Below are 20,379 nucleotides of genomic sequence, written 5' to 3'. Positions count from 1 at the left end.
TTTGGGTGTCTCACAGGACACTGTTGGGTACAGGGTTGATTTGAGTGTCTCACAGGACACCACTGGATACAGGGTTTGTCGCTGGGATTTGGGTGTCTCAGGACACTGGTCACAGAGGGTTTATTGCTGTGTCTGGTAGGATGTGGCCAAGCTGTGGCCAAATGCCAGGTGCTCACCTCAGCAGGGCCAGGCCACACGGGTGCCAGCTGGTGGGTGGCAACCAGAATGGGGACCTCCCTTACTGTGTACTGTCACAGGAGAAATTAATTCCACCTGGGGAAAATTTACTTAATTTCTTGGCAATTAAAATACATTCGGGTGATGACAAACAAAGGGAAATGAACCCTGTTGCCACCTTTTTTTTCCCCCCACTCCTGGTGCCCAGCAGCGTTTTCCGGCCCCAGCCCCTGAGGGGCTCTGAAGGGGCAGCCAGATCCGGCCGGAACCCGCCAGAACCAGCCGTGACCCACCTGAGGCGGCCCCGCGCTCCCCTCACGCAGACCCTTGGCCCTGCTGCTGCCCCAAATCCCAGCTTGGCCTGTGCCAGGTGTGTTAGGAAGCTGCCCTGGACAGCTCGGACACGGAGGACGCTGCCAGTGGTCAGGGTGTTGCCTTCAGACAAGGACAGGCCGCGCCTGTGGCCTCCTCTCCCCTCACACCTGTGGCCTCCTCTCCCCTCACACCTGGGGCCTCCTCTCCCCTCACACCTGGGGCCTCCTCTCCCCTCACACCTGGGGCCTCCTCTCCCCTCACACCTGTGGCCTCCTCTCCCCTCACACCTGGGGCCTCCTCTCCCCTCACACCTGGGGCCTCCTCTCCCCTCACACCTGCGGCCTCCTCTCCCCTCACACCTGGGGCCTCCTCTCCCCTCACACCTGGGGCCTCCTCTCCCCTCACACCTGGGGCCTCCTCTCCCCTCACACCTGGGGCCTCCTCTCCCCTCACACCTGGGGCCTCCTCTCCCCTCACACCTGGGGCCTCCTCTCCCCTCACACCTGGGGCCTCCTCTCCCCTCACACCTGGGGCCTCCTCTCCCCTCACACCTGGGGCCTCCTCTCCCCTCACACCTGGGGCCTCCTCTCCCCTCACACCTGGGGCCTCCTCTCCCCTCACACCTGCGGCCTCCTCTCCCCTCACACCTGCGGCCAGGGAGCTGAGCGCACACAGGTGAGGATGTTCCGGCTGCCATTTGGGAGATGAGGTGCACCTGGAGGGGATCCTGGGGAGCCACCTGGGCTAGGACCAATTTGGTGATGAGTTGCCCCCACCCTTTTCCTTCCCTGGGCAGGATGGGGTTCCTCAGCACCGTGGGTTGGGGTTGTGGCCAGTGTGGGAAGCAGCTGCCTCCATTGCCACAAGCTGCTGCCTGAGTCACCCGGAAAGGGAGAATGCTGGCCCTGGTGAGCAGAGCAAAGCAGGAGGAGCAGTGCACTCGGAGAACCCACAAAGGTAAGTCCTCTCTTAAAATTGTGCAGAAGAAACAGGCTGATTGTAAACTTATGTGTCATCAGGCAGCGTGGTGTCCCTCTGAGCTGTCTGTTGTATCCATGATGAAGTGTTTCATATCAGGGGTTTGGGTCTGCTGTTCCTCAGAAATATGTTGTCTCTGTGCTGGGTCATCCTGAAAGCCTTTAGTGCGTGACCACAAAGGGACCGTAGAGGATATTTAAGTCACCAAGTGCTTGATTTTTCTTGTTTTAAAGTGCTTCTTTGTAGCCAGGTGTATTTTGAATTGCGTATCTGGCCTCATCCAAGGCTTGGCTTGTGAGTGTGAGTGCAAATTCATGAAATACAAGAGCACCCTGAGGAGGGTTCCCTGCACTGCTGTGTGCTCAGTCTCCAGCTCTGGGTGCTGCCTGGGCAGGGGCAGGGTGTGTTTGTGTAGGATAGTCTGTGGTTTGAAATTACATTCCAGTGCAATAACTTGTGTGATGAATTTAGGGCTTGGCTTTGGGAGAGAATAATGTGTTGTTCACACAGGTCAAAAGTCATCCAAATCGTAGTTTTAAAAAAAATGTTATTGTAAGAAATAGGCTGTTGAAAATATTTAGTTATATGCTAGCTGTATAAATCTGACCTTGCAATTTTGTCCCTTAATACTGATTCATTATGTTCATGTGAATAAAAAAGCAATCAAAAAAAAAAAAAAAAAAAAGTCATGATTAAAATTGACACCACTTTAAAACGCCTGATAAAGGAATTACTTTCTATTTAGTCACCGATATTTTTGTGAGGCATGGGAGGAGAAGCAATAGCAGATGGCAGAAGTTTCCAGCAACGTGCAGTGTGAGCTGTAAGCCGAGCTTTCCCGGCTCCCCTGCTGCGGCAGCAGATGGAGCGATTGGCACGGAGGGAGGAGGACGCTGCCTTCGCTCGCTGCTGCGAGAGCCGGGCTCTGCCGGGAGAGCCGGTCTGGCAGAGCGGAGGGAAAGGTGACAAATGCCAAGGGAGGGGATGCCAGAGGCACCGCAAATATGTAGCAAAACTCCTAATGATGCTTTGAGGTTTTCCCCTCTCTAGGCATTTTATGGCTTTTTTCCCAGGCGGGAGATCAGAACTGTGGCTTTCCCCCAGCCTGTGCCTGAGTGCAAACACACACGCAGAGGTGGCATTTCTGCGTTTTGTAAACCTTTGCAAAACGTTCTCGGAATCTTCGCAACCCGTTTTTTCTGAGACAAAACAAACTTAAATATAGGAGAGCACATCTTTCAGTCAACCGCTGTCACCTGCTCTTGCTGTCAAATGTTTAAAATAATGCTTAATTATGCTAGAAAAGGAACCCGCTTTTTCTGTTACAACTTTGATTTTTCACAGCTGGTAGAAAATTTTATAGGTTAGTTGTTATTTTGCACCATGCATTTTTTTTCCTGCAACACATTTTTATTCAACCCATCCAAAATTATAAGATTTTACCGCTCTTTTTAAGTGATCTCTGTAGAAACAATGCTTGAAATTGAGTTCTAATGGTCAGATTAGCATGTGAAAATCTTTGTTTTTAATGTTTGATGAGTTCTTTTAGGGACCTTAAAATTTAGGGAGTTCGCATTTGCTCTGGTATGGTGCAGCGAGAAGTGCATGTCCACCGTGCTGTTCGACTGCTCAATGGGAAGCTAAAAACCTCCTGGAGTCACAGGAGTATCAGGAGAGTTGCAGCTCATATTTAGGTCAGAAGTAATAAAAGAAATTTCCATGAGTGTTACTGATTAATCATTAAGGTGAAAGATCTTTTTTCTTCCTTTCTGTGTGAAGCTACAGTATGCTAAAATTGTACTTGTTGGGTTAGTACAACGCACTTAGATAGAGCTGAAGCTTTGTCTGAGGACAGTGACCTGTGAATTGTATTTTTTAATCTGTCACTGAGCCAGGGGCAACTTCTGGACTCTTCAGGAATCATGCATGAAGCTGTGTTTTATGAGAGTCTGGAAACCTGCCGGTAACAGCCTCACAAACAACATCCTTTTGGCCAAAATGATAAACTTCATTAGGTCAATATAACTCCACATAATAAAGAATTTTAAATGTACTTTTACAAGACCACATCAAAACATCACATGCCCACAGGCTCTGCAACAAGTAAAGACTGAGGAAAGTCATCTAGAGCTTATTGAACTTTCTTTCATCTTCTGAATTAGGTAGCTGAAGTAGGTCAGTGTTATTGACTATTACTCTCTTACTTTTTAACCAAAGAGAAGTTAAACAATTTCACAGTTTAGAAGTTTCTGTTCTGAATAACTCTGCGTTTTATATGGCTTGCAAATTTCAGTAACAGCTGCTCCATTTTTTGTACTTGAGCACAGGATTTCTGGAACTTCGGGAAGGCAGGTAAAAGGCTTGAGATGTGGTTAGGGAGCTAATGACTAATGTTTTATTTCTGTTGTATTGTGTTCTAAATAACTTTAGCTTTGGTCACAGGGAGGAATCACAGGGAGTTGCTGGTGGTGTTCTGGGTATGTTTATCCCTGCTCTTCTCAGTGGTGAATATTGAATTGAGTGTGGTACTGGAGATGGGAGATTTCGTGCCTCTCCTGTTGTTTGTAGAAAAGCTTAGGGTAGATTAAGTGTTGTGATAAAAGCTGATTGTGAGAGTTAATAAAAGGTGGGGGGGGGGGGGTGTTTTTGTTCTGTCTTAAACCACTGAAAGATATTGTTTGCATGTATGCATGTGGGATTTTAATGCAGGTTTCTACAATGTGATACTTTTTGATTTGTTTTAAATTTAAAAGATTAGCAGATCGTTCCTGTTTAGAATACCTGAATTTGCAAAGAGGAAGATCTTCCTGACAATACATGAGAAATGTATTTGTGCTCCCAAGCAATACAAAGAGGAGAGAGAAAACTTTTATAACTGCAGTGTACTGCACAAATCTGCACTATTTTATTTAAATTAATTTTATTTTTAATGCATACAGCTGTATATACACTAAAAAAAATCAACTTTGTAAAGCCCTGCTTGGTGGAAGCAGACAGTGGCATACCTGAGAACAGCTGCTCTTGGGCAGGTCAAGGTTTCAGCTGGTCCAGGACTGTGCTGCTAAGAGCCATGAATATCCCTTAGGATTTCCTCTTGGCTTCAGCAGATTACTCAGAGGCTTCCACACAACGGGATCAGCTTTCATTTTGGTAATTCTGTTGAGAACATGGAAAATTATCCACCTTACGATTTTCTAAACATCTTTTTTATTCTGAGTGCATGTGAGGTGCACACAGTCTGGGTGCCAGTCCGATGACCCTTTTTCAGGTGTCCATCCCTCTCTGACTGTTTTGTGGGCAGGGGCAAATTTCCATTGCTGCTGCAACCCTAATGTAGTGTCTTCAAACTCTGGGCTTAGTGAGGCTTGGGGTCTATGGTCTGGGGGCTTTTGTGAGGAGCTTTTTTTCTTTTCATGCTTAAAAATGTTAACTCCATTTGTTGTTCTCCTCTAGTATTGCCTGAGTAAAATACACATGTGAATATGGTACATGGGGAGGCAATGTTATCTACGTGTTCCTGTGTTGCAGTAAAAAAGAGGTGAAACAAACACTTTAGTGGCTCAGGCCGTATTCCTTCCTTGATGATATGAGTCTATGCATGAGTGAGGCTCTCGTGGTAAAATGATGGGTTTTTCCTTTTTTTTTAATAAGAAAAGCATCGGTTTTTTTATTGAGCACTACAAGATTCCTTTAAAGTTCTCGAAGAAATCTCCAGAGCTTCTCCTTCCAAACAAATGTTGTGCTTGATTTACTGTTGACCTCTGTGGGATGAAGTCATCAGGAGAAAGTTCTTGTTTTCTTGTATCTTTTTTCCTACCCAGCCTTGTTGCTTTATTAAAATCACCAGAGTAGACATGTGTTTTAAGTCTGATGACTTGTATTATGTTAGGAAATCCTCCCACAGCACAGACCTTTCTAAACATTGCTTGTTGACTTACGGGAACAAGATTGTTCCTGTTGCTGGGGCTGACATTTGTGTGTGGCAGCCACATGCTCTGGGAGACAGGGGCAGACAGCTCAGTCCCTTTCCTGTTTGCAGAGCGAAACGAACAACAACAAAATAATGATACTGTTGTCTGAGAGGGGTCTTTCCATGTTCAAAAGCGTGGCAAGGCAGCTCTGAAAAGGCTTCTATGAAAAAGAGTTGTTTGCAGCTGGGAGGCTCCCGAGAGCCTTGCACGAAAGCGTTTGGGGGTGGGCAACACGTCTGTATCCATCAGCCCGCCTGAAAGAATCAGAGCAGGAGCATCCGACTGAAAATCAAACAGTCACCCCCTTCCTCTCATCCTAATCTACATCCACCAAAAAAAAGGGAAAAACTTCAGCAGGGAGAGTATTTGGCATCTCCCCAAGGAATGCAATAATCCCAAATGTGGTGTGAGAGCGCTTCACGATCGCACACTGGCACTCGCTCCCGGTGGCTGCTGCCAGTTTCCCTCCCACGCGTGCTCAGTCTCAGAGGTAATGTGAGTCTGGATGCTGGACAGTTAATCAACTGCAGGAAAATTAACGTTTTGGAGACTGTTCTTCTGTTGCGAGGTGCTTGGTGTTTAATAAAACACAGCATGCTGCCACGTATTGCATTCTTGCAGGACCCTGCTGGCTGCCTGCTCTGTTGGCTTTTGGTTTTGGCTGGGGTTTAGCATTTCTCCGTGTTGAATTTCTCCTGTTGCCATTGCTGAGGGGAGGATGGGCTGTGCCGTACTGGTGAAGGCAGCTGAAGTCTGGTCCTGCCTGCTCTGGGGTTTTCCCTGGGGCTGCAAGCCCTCAACAGAGCAGCATCCTGTTTTGCCTTGGCACCTGCAAGCAACTGGGAGAAGAGCTGGCCATGTGGAGTCATTGTGGGCAGAGGATGCTGAAGAGGTTACCCCATCAGCTAAGGGTGCTCAGGTGTTTGTTACGATGCTGTCTGTGTGAATGGGAGCTCCTGAAGAGTTTTGCTAACAATGGCTACGAGCCTACAGGTGTGGAGCCAACATGTCGGTCTGTAACAGACTCCATCCTTGAGGACATGGATCCCTGCATGGGGAGGGTTCCCGAAAAGGGTCTGACCCCAGTGGCAGGGTCATTCCCATGAGGGCAGAGCTGTAGACAAACACAGGCCAGCTATGGAGAAGAGAGGAAAGGAGCTCTGCACGCCAATCTAACACCTTAGGCTGTCTGCACCCAACAGCAGTCAGAACTCTGGCAACCTGGGTGAAAGCCAACCCATCCCTAAAAAACCTTGGAGTCATTCTTTTGCTATGATGAAATACACAAAAAAATATTTGCTCTGAAAAATAACTCCATTAAGATTCATGTGCAGTGTTTGGGTAACAGTGGTGGTGTCTGTCTCCTTCCAGTGAGGGTGATTTAGGGAGTGGTGTGTAAGTGATGTATGTAAATTCCATATCAGCAGTTATGGGCCTTTGGGATGTGTTGTTGCCCAATGTGGCCCCAATACAGGGACCCTGTGCTCTGGCCCAGCTCACGTGTTTTGCTCTGGAAAGGCTCTGTTTTCTCTATCCCACTGGCCAATACATATGTACAGCTGTTGTAGTTTTCTCCCTTGAGCTTTAGCTTTGGTTCACTTTTATAATTTAAGTAACTGTATGGAAAGTGATAAAGAGTAGAATGTGTGTCCTGTGATATAATATCCAAAAGAGACTGCAAGTGATACACCCTGACTCTTACTGAGGACTTTTCATGTTAGCTTTGCTCAGATAGAAATCTCAATTACCTTACCTTTTTCAAAGTCATTTAAATACTCTTGTATTTCAGCCCCATGTCATTTGAAAAATGTACTAGTAATCTTGTTTGCTCATTTACAGCTTCTTACAGGGCTTGACAGCTCTGCCAGCCTTCCTTAACTTGGGCTCTGATCTCTGTCTTGGTAAAACACCCACAAGCTCAGCACTGGAAATATATAATGGACTGAAATTTCTCTTGGGAAAGGGTTTTGTTTTGTTTTTGTTGTTGATTTCGTTGGGGCTTTTTTTTAATGTGTAATGATATTTGGAATATAAGAAGAAAACATTCACATAGCATATGAAATTGCTGACCTTCACCTTCAGAAGGGTTCTGTCTGTGCATTCTGGGGAACAAATGGCGAGGTTCCTGCCAGCCCAAAGAGGTGGTTGATGTTGAGTAGTTGGGACAGCACGGGCAGTGCGCTGTGCTCTGGGGTTATGCTCTCAGACCAGAAAAGGAAGCCATAGTTTGGAAAACAGAAGAGTCATGTGGCTGGAAGAGGAATGCAGCGTTAGGCTGGTCCAGAAACAACTGAGGTAAAAATTTAGAGGGATAATTTTGCAAAAGGAAATCGCTCTCCTCCCACCCGTCACACACAGACAGGCAGAGGCAGTGAGGGGTGGCCAGGCAGAGGAGGAGGGGATGTTTTGTACTGACAGGGCAACAGCGTTTTCTGGAGAGCAGCAGAGATTTTGTCACTGTTTCAAAATAAACAGAGGGCTTTGGACACAGGAGAAAAACCAGCATCTCCTCAAGAACACATTGAGTGCTGCCGTCAGCAGAGCTGCACTCTCACCACAGCAAGAGCAAAAGCTTATCCCATTTCAATGAGATCTGTGAAGAGTAACTCTGGTTTCTGGCTTTGGTTTGCTGGCTGGGCAAGAGAGGAACCTCTGGAGTTCGAGCCACTGCCCATGTGGGTCTCTTCAGTCCCTGGGGGCCACTTGCCTTTCCAGACAAAAGCATCACGATGCTTTTGAGGAAGGACAACACATGACCTTTTGCTTCTATGCTCTGGAAGAAAAACCACTATGAAGTCTGTACGGTTATTTCCACCTCTAAGGAACAAATGGAAAATATGAGTGGGAAAAATTTTCACCTTTTCTCACCAGTGAAACTGGTTCATCTACTGTTGTTAGGGAGCCAATTCAATTTAAACTCTAATGCTTTGTTTCATTAGGGTTTATTTTGTGTTAATATTTGTGTTAGGCACCTTTCTAAAGTGCTGTCAGTAAAGGAGATGATTTTGCAGCCATCTGAGAGATACAGGATCTTGAGAGTGTTCCTATAAGTGCCGCAGGGCTGCTCCTGCCTTGGTAAAATGCTCTGCCATGCTGCTCCTTACTGCTGCTGGTCTGTGACAGATTTCCTGGTGTTTGGCCTTTCTCAAAGCAGGGCTTCTTGCTGAGTCCACCTGCTACTTTGCTTAGTGTGAAAATGTAAATTTTGCACAATGGCTCCCTTGTGCTTGAGCTCTTCTCTCTGCCCTTATTCTTCAGCAGAGACCAGGACTGGCCAGGGTCTGTTAGACTATTGATTTTCTTTGTTTTAAAATTATTTTTCCATCACAAGGCTGCAGGCACAGCATTGCTTGGTATTGATTTCTGACAGCACTGCAAAGGAAGTGGAGGTGTTGTGTTTGCAGCCCATCCCCAGGGGACAGCTGAGCCCCTGCCCTGCACAGCTGCACATCTGTGTCCCCCTCATGCCAGAGGGGAAAGCACAGGGGGAGAGGGCTCATGTGAGAGGGGAAAGACAGCATCCACTGAGGAGCTGATAAAAACATGCCCTTGAATTTATCAGTTGGGCTCTCTTGACCTCTAACTGCAGAAACTTGGAGTTTCCAGAATCTGAGAAAAACTTTACCATTTCTCAATCTGTTCCAAAAAAATAAGCTCTTGCCTCAGTACTCGGTAGTGGCTGTGTTTGTTCAGCACCAAAATAAAGACAAAGCAGAAGTGAAAGTCACATCATAAAGCAGGTTGTTTTCAAAGAACCTGACCCCACTATCTTGGGTATGCAAAGGTCTGTTCTCCTTTGATCGTTTTATCCCATCTAACTTAAACTGCAGCCACACACCCAATATTTGTCTGCTTAAATAATATCTAACAGGGCCAGGACCCTTGCAGCTAGGACTGCTGCTCAGTGCTCTGTACTTCTGCTGTCCACATTTGTGCTGGAGATAACCACAGCTTCACAAAGCATTCAGTCAACATCTGGACATGAAATTCAGTATTTCAGAGCTGGTTTTGCAGCCTTTTGACATACGCAGAGCACAGCATTGATGAGGGATTTTAACTGACTCAGAGTGGAGAAAATCTGAGAGCTCAGTCCTCTGAGCTCTCTGAAATGTCACGGTTCACTGATAGTGCAGCAGCAAGGGCCATAACCTGCAGGCTGGTTAGCTTAGAGGGAGCGACAGAGCTGCAGGCAAGAGCTTGCCAGTGGCTTTTGTGTTCCCAGAAAATCCAGAGTTTTGGTCTTAGGATGAGATGTGGTGGAAAGCTAATGTCAGAAGGAAAATAACTTTCCCTGCTGTTTTTCTCTCCTCATTTCCTTATGCCCTTCCTGTGTACCTTCCAAGCTGATACGTTACAGCAGTGCAGGGGAGAGTTTTGGTTACAGGACGTGGGTGTTTTGTTAAAGCACAGAGGCTGCCAGGGACCACGTGGCTGTGGTTCACCTGGGAGAGGGGCAAATCCTCCAGTGCTCTTTAAATCCTGTGGTGCAACAGATCCCCTACCAACATTTACAGGTTGAAGAAGCATTAAAATCTGGCACCAATCCAAACATTTATTCAAGTCCTCTGAGAAAAAGTTAAATATGTTCTTAAATCCCTATTGCAACTAATAAAAGGCAAACTACCAAGTTCCAGGGAACATCCATGTGTATTAAAAGACCTCCATCTCATGTGTTTTTAATATATCTCATATGCCACTTACGCCACTCTTTCCCCTGCCTTCATGGTGGCCTTCTGATGAGGTGAAGTTACCTGAAAATAGATGAGATAAAGTGTGCAACTAAGGGATATAAGGATAGTTTGGGGTTTTTCCTTTGTAAAAAAAAAAAAAAAAAAAAAAAAAAATGTTCTCAGTTCTTCTGCTTAGGTGTGAAATTTGCCAGACAGCTTTCAAGCCATGTAGACACTTAATTCCCAGGAAGAAGTAGGATTTGTCTCCATAGTAATGAGCTCACTTTTTTTAGAAGATTTTGGTCACAAAAGATAAGAGGGTTTTCTTATCCAAGCCTGCATTCCCATTGTTTTATCATCCTTATCATAAAGTGGCAACAGAATAAAATTTAATGTAATAAAACAGTGCATTTAATAAGATAACAAAGTTTTTACATTTAAAAATCTCCAAACAAATACCAAAAATAAAAATAAACCATCCCCAGTAAATCCAAGAATTGAGGGTTGAGTTTTCTTCTTCCCTTCATCTCAGTTAGTGCTTCCTGATGTTCATTCCCAAAACTGTTTGGCCGGTAGGTATTTGGAGAATGACAATTTGACTGAAACATTGATATGAAATTTCAGCAACCAAGTATGTTACTGCTTTTAAAAAATGATTTTGAACTAACAGACATTGCAGAACTACGAGTGCTGGTTTGTGGTTTTTGGGCTTTTTTGATGGAGACTTTTCAAAGGCATGTATGCAAATGTACATGGTTTTGAAACTTAAGCAAAACAAAACTTGGGAATTTGGGCACAAAGCAGCCTTCCTCTGCTTAAAATCTGCTTCAAGTGTCACTTCATGAGCTGGGCATGGACTCTTACTAGGCAGATTTTTTCATGAGGAGCAATATCATCAAGATATTTGTGTTTTCCTTTCAATCTGAGCCCCTCAGATAAACAGCAGCTTGATTAATTGTGACTTCTTGTTCCTTGCACAACCGTTTTAAAGATTTAAGGGCCTGTAAAGGCACAGAAAGTTCTGACAGGTTTTTTCACCTATGGAATAAGGATGTGAGAAACTTAAATCCAGTTACACATACCTAAGTGATGATTTTTTTAGAGCTGCATTTGCTGCAGGTGCATTTGCTGAGCTTTCCACCTTAGCCCTGAGCAGCAGCAGCACCTCCTGTGCAGACAGGAATTTACTAGCAACTAAATTTACTTGCTTATAAAAGCAAATATGCTTTGGAGCCCCTGCATCCGATGCGGTGGGGCTGTAACTGCATCACTGGAAGTGAGCTGTGGTCCAGGACTGGCTGCAGACCCATTGCTGAGAACAAGTCTGGTGGTGTTTGTGAAGTCTCAGTGCAAATGTAAAGCCTGAGATCTTTTTAACTTGAGATTTTTGTGAATTGTGCACTGCAGTAATGTGTTAATCTCACAGCTTCTGAAAACATTTACTGTTAACAATGAAAACATGCTCGTCTTTGAGGGATACTTGTTACATTTCCAGCAACTATGTCAAGGATGGAACAAATTCCTGTGTTTTCAGCCAGGACGGTTTTATTGTCATTCATAATAGAGCTGAGAGTGCAAAACACTGTGTTTCATCAGGACTTTGGTATTAATCTCTTTAGTGCATTTTGCTTCCCTTGAAATACTCTGAATAATTTAAATTGTATGAGTCTGGCAAAAATTAAAAAGAAAAATAACTACACAAAAAATCTACATGAATATTGTACAAACATTTTCATGCACAAAAAAAGTATTTCTGATCTATTTGGTTTTTATCCTGTTAGCCCCATATGCTGGACCTGGTGCCACATTCCTGCATGCACTAGGAATGAATTATATCCCAAGGATAAGGAATAAGCTATTTACAGATGTCTTACTAGCAATTTCTTCTCAGTTCTTATGAAAACCCATTAGAAGTATATTGTTAATAAAAGTTTGAAACACTCCAAAGGTTTCCACATGGTATTTAAACATTCAGAGAGACAAATGAGTGAAATTAATCTTGTCATCAAAACCAAACTTGCCAAGTTACAATTCTCCCAGTGAAGAGAGTTGATTGCCACAGCATTGGTGACTGCCATGGCTCTGGTTGTGGAGGGAGACAGGGAGGCTGTTGCTTTGCCTTCCTCCTCCTCACCGGTGAGGCTGTTGGGGAAAACCCTCCCAACAGGGGTGAGCTTTGCTTTTGTGGTTGTCCCCTCAGGCAGCTGTGGGAATTTAGGAAGTTTTGCAGCAGCTGACGTGCTGCCCTTTACAGATGGGCTCTTTCCCCGAAATATGGAAACCTGCCCAAAGTCCTCGGTGGCTTTGGACTCTGTGGGGAGGGCAGAGCACTGCTGTGTTTGGGAGGCAAGGGCTGCAGTGCTCCAGACTGATGTTTCCAGCAAAGGATTCATCCAGATGAGGATGGAAAGTCCAACAGGCAACTCAATAGCGGCTTCAGTTCCCACCATGCTGCCAATGCACTGTGAATTGGTGTCAAAGGCTTTGGAGCATAGGCTGGGAACACAAAATCCATCATCAAGAGCAGAATTGTACAACTTCTTTGCCTGGGAGAAATCTTTGTGTTAAATGTGTGGTTAAATACATGGTAAAGCCCTAAAGCTCAAATAAAGTTTAGGCCAGTATAAGCCTTTCTCATAACCAGAGAAAATGCATTTTAAAGTTGGGATAGGCAAACATTGTCTTCATTTCCCATTTATCTGTCTCTGTATTTTCCCATTTTATTCTAGCTAGAGAATAAAGTCCCAAAATTATGAAAATATTTTTCCCACCTTCACTTTCTGCTGTGACTGCAAAACAAACATTAAAAGGAAAAACTGTTTTCATGGGCTTCCCAATCGGTACCCAGCTCAGGCATGGACTCGGCTGTAGTTCAGCAATAAACCAATCTCCAGATATTTGGGGCTGGTACAAATAGCTGAGTTCACTCGTTTGTTCTCCAATTATTTGCCTTTTGGCTGCTGAGTGTTTTTGACAGACAGCTGAGTGTTGGCAGCCTGAAAACTGACTGCAAGGTCAAAGCTGTGTGGGCTCACAGATCCATTTGTCAGAGCAAACGTATGTATGGGCAAGGAAAGGTGTTGGATCTCGCGTACATGAAGCAGGAAATATGAGCAACATTAATTGGTGACCATGGACACAGAAATCCTTAAAATAAGGCAACTGCAGCTGCCCAGTTTCTGAGTTACTTGGCTATAGCATGCCCTGTGCACTGCGATGTAATTTGCTGGTGTCACAGCTAGATCGTCTTTGCTGCTGCTGTTTCTGAAGAGTTCCAGTCAGATTCCCTGTTTCCTAGACACCATAGTGCAGGCAATGTCTCATACAAACCTTGCTTCATTAGCTCTGCCATTTTGAGGTCTTTCTCTCATTTTCAATAGCTCCTTGGGTACTTAGCACGTCTACTTGAGAATGGAAGCTTCTCCAAACTTGGCTTTTCAGTTCCCTTAAGCAAAGTCTGAAGGACCTACGCTTGCCCTGTCAAAGCTCTAGGTAGATACTAGGAGGACTCTGGCTTATGACTATATATATATTTTTTTTTTCCCCCTGAAACTCTGTGGTCTGCTTTGTATCAATTTAACTGCATTTCAGAGCAAGCCAATTTAATTAATGGTTTCCCTCAGGATCTCAAACAGCAGTGTATCAGATTTCTTACTGAAATCTATAAACATTAAATTATCTCCAATTCATTTCTTCAGTCTGTAACTTTTCCATTTTCTCTAAAAAACTAGAATCAAGCTTGTTTGCCAGTATTTTCATTTAATACTTAATGAGCATATGTTGTTGTGAAGACGAGTCACCTTGACCTTGTTTTCAATTAGTGTTTAATGCTCAGATCTGAAGTTGCCACATCATCTGTTGAAAATTCACTTTTCATGGGAGACTTTGGAAATTTTAGTTTCAAATTGCCAAAGAACCAGTTTTTCTCCTCCCTTACAGAAAGCCCTTTGTCAAGAAACCTACTAAGCAGGGAAGGGTTGCCCTTAGACTCCTTAAAAATAATGATTTACTGCTGAAAAACATTCCACACCAATTTCCCTCTCTGCTGTTGCCATGCCAGCAGTTTCCTAGATCAGAGAGGCCTCACCTTCTTTTTTTTTTAACTCTGTTATGAAGACATCCAAGCATTTGATTGTGTTTCCACTTCTGTCTGTGACAGCTGTGCTGCTGAGGTGGAGGGGAGACGGAAAGGCCAGTGGTGAGGGTCATGTTGAGAGCTGCACCCTCATGCCAAGGGTGTTCTCATGGGGGCACTCAGGGTGTGACAGGCTGCAGATCTAAGGCTAGGCAGCAAAGGGGGATACAGAGTGGAAAAGGTAGCATTGGGATGCAGAGTTTAGGTCTCCAAGGAGTGGGGACAGCGTTTGGAGCAACTGTTTGCAAGAAAGATGGGCTTCACTTCAGCCAAGCCTGGTTGGCTGTGGTTATTCTGGCGGTATTATACTTCTCCAAGGCTTAGGTGCATTTCTTTTTCAAACTGGAAAACCCATTGTGCATGGAAGACTTCAAAAATCTAAGTGGCGCATCACAAGAAGTGTCAAAATAATGAAAATCCTGTAATGTCAGGATTTAAAATTATAGAATGTAATAAATTTATGAGGGAATAGCAAATTCCATTACAAGTAAATAGTGCCTGACAATCACATCATATAAAACCAGGCATGAAAAGAAATGCTCGGTTTAAGTCAGAATATAGAAATAAAAGTTACATCAAAAGCTTGGTAGAAGTGGAATGCTGTAGTAAAAAGACACAAATCATACAGGCATGGCAACTCACACCATGAGAGGGTAAACTTCCTAAGTTTTTTAAGGTGCTGTCAGGAGCAAAACCTTCATATAGTGTCTTTGGACGTGCAAAGTTACTGTGAGGACTTCAACATGTGTTTGTATAGATAATAAACTTTTGTAGAATAAAATGATTAATTCTGTTTGGGATTTTCTTTTTTTTTTTTTTTCCATTTGGCTGTTATTTTAAGGGATTTATAAACACAAATTAAAAAAAAAAAAAAAAAGGGAGGAACAAATGACCAGTCTTCACATGGGAATGTGATCTCCATTGAGAATGCAGAGCAATCCACTGTTTAATGAACTCACAGCTATGTGGGAAAACAGGTGACTAATGAGACAACATTTGCTGAAGGTGTCAAGTCATTTGGGACAGTTCAAGCAGATGTTACTCAGGTTTATTCAGAGTGCTAGAACTATGATTTTTACAGTTCTGAGCAGCTGTATAAGAAAAGAGCAAGGGCTTTGTATTGATAAAAACTGAATTTTAAGTTTAATAGCAGTAGGAAACAGCTCCATGCTAACCCAGGGATGGGCTCCAAATGAGCCTATTGCCTTTTTAGGATGGAGTTGGTCATTATGGAAACTTGTTAGAAAATGTCTGTTCAGTGCCACGAATGAAGATATCCAATGACATTTTCCTCCTTGATGACCACCAGGTGGGATTTTCCTCATAAAATGTCTGTTGTTTCAAGTAAATTATGTTATTAATGCTATCGTGTAAAGTAAATGAAGTGCATCTTCCATCCCTCAGCTTAATCCTCTGGCATTTGGAAGTGTGTGCTTTCCTATTTTAAAATTGGAATTGGCTTGGTTTGGCTTCAGCCTAGTTTCCAATGTAAAGGTTTTGCTCTGAATTTCCTCAGAAGCTTTCTGTTGGTATTTTCTTTTAATCTGCTTGTATATAATTTTATTAATGTTAGAAACCTTCACTTCCTCTACATCAGGGGTTTACGCAATTTAATTCAATGGAGATCCAGCACTGGTAAAGATTTTATACAGCTGAGCTGATAGCTAGTTTGCAAGCTTGGTGGTATTTGTAGATTTTCTTGAAAGAATTTATCATTTTGATTTATACACACACTGGGTATCTACAGTAAATATTCACAGCTGCTTCTGTTTGCTCAGTTTTCTCTCGATATTAATAGGCTTGCATTCCATTTGAGAATTACACCTGGAAGAGTTATTTAACAAGAGCAATAAATGGATTTCATAAAAATTTAATTTTTGAAGGATTAGTTCATTAAGAACTTTCATTCAGAGATTGACTGCACTGTGCTTAAAATGAAGTTTTCTTAAATAATCAGAAAAGGACCTTGTGGTATAAAAACCTCCTGACATCTACCTTGTGAGTTAAACCATTTATTTATTAAAAAAAAAAATAGTTTTTGCAGTGTTGTAATATGGACATAAATATTTAAATTATATTTGGATTCCTGAACAGAGCAGAAGCAAGAAACTCAGGCTGAAAATTGCATGGGAAAATAATCAAACCATGGCAAATCTCCATCTTCCTCTTCGGGATCATTGCATGCACAGACACACCTTCCGTCCCCAACGCCTCCCCTCCCATACAAGCTCAGTTTTGCTAACCTGGCTGCTGGGTAGTTGAAAATTATCTTCTCAAGGAACTGCTTTTGGGATTTGTGCCCAAGTACAGCTGACCAGGTGCCCAAGAAGTGGGGCCCACTGCAGTGCAGAAAGCACGAGGAAGTAGATTGTTTGCTTTATGAAATTTAATCATCAAAATGAACTGCAAAAACAGCTTTTCACGATTGAATGAAGGGTCTACCTGCATATAGAAGGGCTCATGTTCAAATGTATTTCATACAGAAATATTACACAACATGCAATCTTTTCCCTCTTACTGATCAGTTACTCATTCTGCAGATTTGTTTCCTGCAAATTTGTTCACTCTGTTGACTGCACAGACGCATTTGCTATTCTGTGCTGAACTGATCCACATGTAAAAAACCCTCAGAGGGTTTTTCTCTGGAGTTACTTTTCATTATTTTTTGCTGATAATATATGCAGAAGGATGGAAAGAAATAAGTCATTTATTGTTTCATTTGAAGTAGTCACTTAGGATTAAGAAGATTATTATTTTTCTTTTCTCTGAAAGTGTAATAGCTGACCTTTAAGAAAATGTTGTTCTGACAAGATATTGAAGTCAATTTTTAATGAAAATATTTTTTTCAAAACTTCACACTGTTAAATGAGAAAATATAAATTCTTTCATTCCTCATCATTACTTATGCTGCACTGCTGAAATCATAAACAAGAATTTAAGTGGAGGAAAGATTAGTGACTGTTTCTCTATTCCTCTCTTCTTCCCCCTCACCTCAAAACCTATGAATCCACTTGTATGTATACATTTTAAAAATTAATGTTTCTTGATTGCACTGGAGCTCAGGCAAAGTTTGACATCTAGAATACAAACGCAGCCTTATCACTGTACATTAATTGCTAATTCTTTAAATCTAAGATGTGGAATGGTTGCAACTGTCACAAATATTTTATTTAATATTTTTTTAAATTAGTTCTTTCCCTGTGAGAGAACTACATTGGTTCAGTTGAATTACAGACAGATCCCCCAAAGGATAAGCTCAGTACCTTGCAGCAATTTATTTTCGTTCAATTAAGAAACTAATATATTGTCCTATTTTTTCCATCCTCTGAAAATATCGCAGGAGCATCTTCCATTAAGTGAGAGCTAATCTGACCTGATATCAACTGTCTCTTCCCCCATCACTTAGATGGGAAGATTAATGTAATGTATTGCCTTGCTCTCAAATAGGTATCAAGTCTGAAGATCTTAAATGGGATCAAATAAGAGAATTTAGATTTTCATGCGCCTTCCTCCAGCTGGGATATGCCCAAAAATTTCCCCGTTGCCACCTCCACAAAACACAGCAAGGGAAGTAAATGCCTTTCCCCACACACTGGTTGTACAAACAGCAGGGGCACTTTTAGGTGATGGGTCTGTAACCTGATTGGGAAGATCCCTATTTTGCCAAGCCTGGAGAGGGATGCATTTCAGCAACAGAAATGCTCATTTTAACCTCCTTGAGAAAGGGTCCTAATGAATACGACTTTTTCTAACCACTAGACTGTTGGTCTGCAGAGTGAGCACAGATCATCCTGGGGGATGGGAGAAAACATGACAGTAAATATTTTATTTCCTGAATGCTCCCTCCCCCAGTACCAATAGAACATTGATTCCCTGCTGTTCCTGTGGCCTATGACTTCTGACTCCACAATCTGTAGTGCACAGAAGTCTCGCAAAGAGGGTGTGTGGTTTTCCTTTGTGCCTGAAAAGTACCTAAAGCATTTGATGCAGCAAGCTGTCAACTAAGCATGAGTTTATCTGCCTTGAGACCTGCACAGCCCATCTCATTTTGGGCTCCTACTCAACCTATCTTTTGTTTGTTTTATCTACTCACAGAGACCAACCCCACCATTTCATGGCGCCACCCTTTCAAGTTGGCTGACCTGTGTGTATTTTTTACTTGTGTGTATGTATATAAGTATGTATTAGTTTTGAGTAAGCTAATGCAATTGTGAGAATTTTCAGTTGTTGATGGTTTTTATAATATATTTTTATTGGCAGAGTTTGAAACCATTTGAAAGGCAGCCATGTTGGCTTGTGCTCCGGGAGGACGGGAGAGGAATTGGCGTCTGCCAAATGGAAAAGGATAAACTGGTGTAATGATATGTTGCAATCACACTGCAAAACCTACCACAGTAAATTACTGCTGTAACAACCTCCTTCCTGTTGCGAAAGGCTCCAACCAGGCTTTCTTGTGTCTTCTTGACATTTCAGTTCTTGAGGGAACGTTGTCTCTGCATCCCTTACACTGAGTGACTGCTAAGCTTCTTTGAGGACAAGACGAAAACAAGCATGTAGGCCAGGAGAAGCAAGTGCCTGATCTGGGGCTGGACAATGCTGCCAGACATGAGCACCATCAGTCTGTAGAGACTAACCTTTGGTGTTGTGGGCAAGGCTTCTTCTGGCACATTGGTCTTTACTGTGTCCAGTCTTTTCTCCCCTGCCTGCTTGCTGGCAGCTGGTGTCAGTGTTTGTGGGTCACACGAGGTTTTCATGGCATCACCTGCACAGCTCAGCCACTGGGATGCTCTGCCCTGTGCCTGTAGCCGTGCTTTGGCCAGGCTCAGTGGCCCAGGGGGAGGGTTGTCCTCTGACGTGGCCTGTGGGAAATGAGCTGCAGCTCCTGATTCTGTCTGTCCCAGATGCATTTCCTCTCCACAGACATTGCGCTGCGTTTGGCACACGGTTGTGTTTTGTTAACACTAAATAAAGGAGTGAAAAGGGAGAAAGCCAGAAAACTGAATTACTGTCCTGGTTTCAGAGCAATCCTCCAACTGGGAGGGGAGAAGGTGACAACCTCAGTGTGGGAAAATTTTCAGGCTGCTCTCTAAGTTGTTTATGTTCTGCAGAGAGAGTGGTTTGGGTCTTATGAATCCAACTGCATGTTTGAGAAAAAATTATTCAATGGCTTAAGGAAAGGAGGAAAGCGCCTCCTTCTTTAGGGGAAAGCAATGAGATCCTGGTGGTTTCAGAGGTGTAAGGTGATGGCCCTTTGGCAGCACTTTCTAGAAAAGCATCATACAAAACTTGATCTGCCGGTTAGCACTGAAACAAGAAAACAGCGGGAGGAACTCAGAGCTGGCTTGTACCAGAAATGTACAAACCACCTGTTGCGATCCATGTTGTCAAACCAGTCACAGGGGGACATCTCTTCCCAGAGGATTCATCTCCTGCTTGTGAGATAGATGGTGAGTGTTGAGAATGCTGGGAATTAAACAGAGAATCTGTGAGTATCTAAGAGCTAAATGGAATGGAATCTCCCTTTTCTCAAGACACTTTCCAGCCTGGCAAATGATGGGGCTCCCAGCACCCTGTGCTTTTCCAGGTGCTGATTTGACTGGACTTGGACTTTTTACAGCTGAGCCTGCTGTGCTGGCTGCCTCGGATATGAATGAACTTTTCATTTCTCTTTTGTGGTGTGTATGCAATTATGTTTTCTGAAATAAAGCTAAACCAAAAAACAACAGCTTTGCCCCACGCCAACTCCTATCATTACCTTCCTGTACTTGAAGTTCACACCAAATGCTTGTGCTCCCCAGGTTCCCAACCTCTGCTGCTTCCAATAATAATAAAACCTGAAAAGTCTTGTCTTTTCCTCTTTACAGCTACAACAAAATGGATGTAGATTTAGCTGTGCTTTTCCCTTCAGCTATCTGGCAGTGCTCCCTTTCTTTCTCTCCAAGTCCTCCCTGTGAGGAATGAGCACAGCTGATCATGAGGATAAGGATCAGCTCAGGGGAGCATGTGCTAGCCAGGGAAATTTTTTCCCTTTGATGCCCGTTTCTCCCCACCTCTGATGTCTCATGTGCATTTTACATTCTCCAAGCCCGAAATCATCTGAAGTCACAGGCCAGAGACAGCTTCTCTCCTTGGG

The 20,379-nt window shown here is 43.5% G+C and overlaps 1 long non-coding RNA gene across 2 annotated transcripts; it reads left to right on the top strand.

Moving 5' to 3' along the window:
- The first annotated feature begins 1,293 nt into the window (after window positions 1–1,293).
- LOC120755956 (uncharacterized) lies at window positions 1,294–20,019 on the top strand. Of its 2 annotated transcripts, none has more exons than XR_005701952.1 (3): window positions 1,294–1,449; window positions 18,342–18,411; window positions 18,507–20,019. It is a non-coding gene; the product is annotated as an uncharacterized LOC120755956 (long non-coding RNA). The 2 variants fall into 2 exon arrangements; XR_005701953.1 differs by having other exon boundaries at window positions 18,342–18,423.
- The last annotated feature ends 360 nt before the right edge of the window (window positions 20,020–20,379 follow it).

This window comes from Hirundo rustica, chromosome 8 (assembly GCF_015227805.2).
Source record: "Hirundo rustica isolate bHirRus1 chromosome 8, bHirRus1.pri.v3, whole genome shotgun sequence".
Lineage (NCBI taxonomy): Eukaryota > Metazoa > Chordata > Aves > Passeriformes > Hirundinidae > Hirundo > Hirundo rustica.
Note: the sequence above shows the minus strand (reverse complement) of the source record. Positions and strands in the feature narration are given on the sequence as shown.